This window comes from Otolemur garnettii, unplaced genomic scaffold, assembly GCF_000181295.1.
Source record: "Otolemur garnettii isolate 467f Iridium unplaced genomic scaffold, OtoGar3 scaffold00220, whole genome shotgun sequence".
Classification (NCBI taxonomy): domain Eukaryota; kingdom Metazoa; phylum Chordata; class Mammalia; order Primates; family Galagidae; genus Otolemur; species Otolemur garnettii.
In genome coordinates, this window is record NW_003852615.1 from 1263983 (window position 1) to 1268894 (window position 4912).

A 4912-nucleotide genomic window follows, 5' to 3' on the forward strand; every position below is an offset into this window, starting at 1 on the left:
TGTACAGTGGAGTGAGTTACTATATTTATCAAAGTTCACCCAATTTCCCTTAATGTTAACATGTTATATAACAATGATACGATTACCAAAACTAAGAAACTAACACTAATATAATGCTATTAACTAAACCATAGGCTATAGCTGGATTTCACCAGTTGTTCCAAAAATGTTCTTTTTCTGATCCAGAATACCATGTTACATCTAGTTATCTTGTCTTCTTGTTTTTTCTACTCTGTAACAGTTTTTTGGTCTTTCTTTGTTTTTCACAACGTTAATTTTTTTTTTTTTTTGAGACAGAGTCTCACTATGTCACTCTCAGTAGAGTGATGAGGCATCACAGCTCACAGAAACCTCAAACTCTTGGGCTTAAGTGATTCTCTTGCCTCAGCCTCCCAAGTAGCTGGGACTACAGGCACCCACCACGCCTGACTATTTTTTTTGTTGTTGTTGTAGTTGTCATTGTTGTTTAGCAGTCCTGGGCAGGGTTCAAACCCACCTGCCTCAGTGTATGTGGCTGGAACCCTAACCACTGAACTATGGGTGCTGAGACTCACAAGCTTAAATTTTTTTGAAGAATATTGATCAAGCATTTTGTAGATTGTTCCCTGATTTGTGTATGTCAGGTGTCTATCATGATTACACTGGGCTTTGTATTTGGACGAAGAATACAGAGCTAAGTGTCCTTCTTATTGCATCAATTCAGGAAACATAAGATAGCTCGATGCCTGTGGCTCATGCAGCTAAGGCGCCAGCCATATACACGTAAGGTGGCAGGTTCAAATCCAGCCTTACCTGCCAAACAACAATGATGGCTGCAACTAAAAATAAAAACAGACGGGCATTGTGGCAGGCGCCTGTAGTCCCAGATATTTGGGAGGCAGGAGAATCACTTGAGCCCAGGAGTTGGAGGTTGCTGTGAGCTGTGATACCACAGCACTCTACCCAGGGCAATAGCTTGAGGCTCTGTCTCAAAAAAAAAAAAAGATATTAACATGATTTATCAATGGTAATGTTACTCTTGATCATTTGGTTGATGTGGTATCTCCTGGTTTTCTCTACAGTAGGGTTTCTAATTTTCCATGTCCCTGCTCCATTTATTATAATTGAGTAAATTCCAACTAAATCCATCCCATGCTTAAAAAAGGGAAATCAATCTTTACCTTTTAAAGGGAGGAATTTCAAATAATTTGTAGGTATATATTAGTAATACCATAATAATCAATATATATTTAAGGGAAGATGGAATATGGTGGTTAATGTGACAGTAGTCACTTAATTTTGAGTGACAAAATTTTGCATTCAAAGCTATGCAAATATGCTGCCTCTCAAAGTTTTGACCACGAATTATAGCATTTATCTGTAGATCACTATGGTACCAACTATTTTTGAGGGTTTCTAATGGTGATTTTTCTATTTCCCTCATTCCTTCTGCATTTATTATTTGGAAATCTGTAAAAAAGGAGTTGTCCTCCTCCCACTTATTTATTTGATAGTTCGTTTAAATCAGAGTGTACTCATGGATATTTTATTCCTTGATTTATAGTCTAATACTATTGTTATCATATTTTGTTGCTCAAATTGTTCCAGCTTTGGCCATTGAGAGCTTTTTTTTTTTTTTTTTTTTTTAAATAGAGTCTTACTTGTTCACCCCCCAGTAGAGTGCAGTGGCATCATAGCTCACAGCAACCTCAAACTCTTGGGCTGAAGTGATCCTCTTCCCTCAGCTTCCCAAGTAGCTGGGACTATAGGCACCTGCCATAATGCCTGGCTATTGTTTTTTTAGAGACTGTATCTTTCTCTTATTCAGGCTGGTCTTGAACTCATGAGCTCAAGCAAACCAAAGGCCTTGGCCTCCCAGAGTGCTAGGATTACTGGCATGAACCACCACACCCGGCATTGGGAGCTTTTTAAGTTTGGCTTCTGTGTCAACCTTTTGACATGCCTTATAATTGTTTATAATTTTCTTACTTTCTGGCTCTATAAGATGATGTGGACTCATTTTGTTTTTTTCCTTTCCCTCCCCTAGAATGAACCATCTCTCCTAAGAGGCCTGTCTCCTTTTAATTGAAGAATGGTAGGGACCAAGCTCTGAGTGTTAGGTATTTGTTGCAACTGGAGTGTCATTTTTTCATTTTTCTAGGCCCTCTCAACATACAGAGCTAGAATTGTATGTGTGTATACTAACCCATGTATGAACACACATCTATATTTCCATAATTATCTGTATAAACATAAGTTCATATTGCTATCTCCAACTCTAATCCAGCACCACAAGGTTCATTCTAGCATCACCCCTTTGCTTATAACTCTTTCTCTAACAGTTAGATACCTGGCTATCATTATCTGTAATGTATTTCCTTATTTGTATTTCCTTAATGTATTTTCCTTATTCCATACATGCAGTTATGGAATTGATAACCTCTTCCCCCAAAAGAAACAAATTTACCAACTAGAGCACAGTGTTCCTGTTCAGTTCTTTCTGTCTTTAGCTGCATTATCCAGTCAAAACAGTTTTTCCGAAGTTACTTAGGTTATCTCCCTTTTTATTCACCTCCTTCAGGGAAGTTGTCATACATTCATAGTACAGTTTCTGTCATTTGTCACAGTCCACATACTGTTCTGAGATCTCCTGACATCCTAGTTGATGGTTTTTTTTGTTTGTTCTTTTGCAAAACCAACATAAAGTTCAGTCTTTGAGATTTAAAGTTCTATGAGGTTTGACAAATAAATAGATGCATGTAGGCTGGGCATGTTGGCTCATGCCTATAATCCCAGCACTTGAGAGGCTGAGGCAGGTGGATTGCCTGAGCTCACAGGTTCAAGACCAACCTGAGCCAGAGTGAGACCTCGTCTCAAAAAATAGCCGGGCTTTGTGGCAGATGCCTGTAGTCCCAGCTACTTGGGAAGCTGAGGCAAGAGAATCACTTGAGCCCAAGAGTTTGAGATTGCTGTGAGCTATGATGCCATAGCACTCTACCAAGGGCCACAAAGTAAGACTCTGTCTCCAAAAAACAAAAACAAAAACAATATTGACCAAAAGAAAAGAATAAAAACAAAGAATATACTTGCTGTGCTTTGAACTTCTTTTTTTTTTTTTTTTTTACAATTTTTGGCCGGAGCTGGGTTTGAACCCACCGTCCCAGGTCTATGGGGCTGGCACCTTACTCCTTGAACCACAAGTGCCACCCATGCTTTGAACTTCTTTCAAAAATAATTTAATTAATGGTCTTTAAATTTTTTCATGACACACCTGTTGAAAATTGCTGCCCTAAAACAAAAAAGAAAATTGCTGCCCTGTGTTGTTGCTTTTTCCAGAATGCCATGTAAATTGAATCACACAGTATGTGCTCCCAAGATTTTGTTTTTTGTTTTTTTTTTGTTTGTTTGTTTTGTTTTTTTGAGACAGAGCCTCAAGCTGTCCCCCTGGGTAGAGTGCTGTGGCATCGCAGCTCACAGCAACCTTCAACTCCTGGGCTCAAGCAAGTCTCCTGCCTCCGCCTCCCAAGTAGCTGGGACCACAGGCACTTGCCACAACGCCTGGCTATTTTTTGGTTGCAGCCGTCATTGTTGTTTGGCGGGCCTGGGCTGGATTTGAACCTGCCACCTTAGGCCTATGTGGCTGGTGCCTTAGCCACTTGAGCCACAGGCGCCAAGCCCCAAGATTTTGTTTACCAGAAAGTTTGGAACCACTACTCCTGCTAATTCAGGTACTGTCTGATGACCTGATGAAGCATCAACATCCACTTTATCACCAAAGTAGGAGTCAGCTTTAGTTTAGATACACTATAAAAGGCATACATCCTCTCAGTTCTATGTGTTCAATTGTCTAAGTTTGGAAGAATATTGTTTGAAGTGCAAAAAGGTTTTCTTTTCTTTCAAAGATAGATGAGAAAACACAGGAAAGGCTTTGTTTTCCTGCTAACTTTTTACTCCTCCAGGGTGGACCTCTGCTCCCACCAATTTCAGTTGTATTTATTTCTAAACCATCATATGCCAGTTATAATGTTACTGTAATCATATAATCTACTTACCTATTACATGAACCTTTGAAATCACATTTAAAAAGATAAAATATTCAAGAAAAACAAAGTTGACTGCTTTGAAGAAAGACTCAAAAGTATATTGCTCAAAACAGTAAAAGACCAGGTGCAGTGGCTCGTGCTTGTAATCCTAGCATCTGGGAGGCCGAGGTGAGTGGATTGCTTAGATTCATGAGTTCAAGACCAGCCTGAGCAAAAGTGAGACCCCTGTCTCTACTAAAAATAAAAAAACTATCTCAGCGCCTGTGGCTCAAGCAGCTAAGGCACCAGCTATATACACCTGAGCTGGCGGGTTTGAATCCAGCCAGGGCCCGCCAAACAACAATGATATCTGCAACCAAAAAATAGCCGAGCATTGTGGCAAGCGCCTATAATCCCAGCTACTTAGGAGGCAGAGGCAGGAGACTCTCTTGAGCCCAGGAGTTGGAGGGTGCTGTGAGCTGTGATGCCACAGCACTCTACCCAGGGGGACAGCTTAAGGCTCTAAAAATGTATATATATAGAAAAACTGAGGCAAGAGGATCGCTTGAGCCCAAGAATTGGAGGTTGCTGTGAGCTATGGCACTTTACCCAGGGCAACAGCTTGAGACTCTGTCTCAAAAACAAAGAAACAAACAAACAAACAAAAAAACAGTAAGAAAGCTGCTAGTAAGTATGGCAAAAAAATTGATATCAGAGGGAGAAATTATAAAAATCTAGAAGTATTTTATGTTCAATGGGCTTTATATTTTTACGTTCTCATTTCATTTTAAAGAAACTAAAAATTTAATTGTGCACCTACACTGAAAACAATATTAAAAAAAATAAAAGGGCTCGGCACCTGTGGCTCAAGCCGCTAAGGCGCCAGCCACATACACCTAAGATGGCGGGTT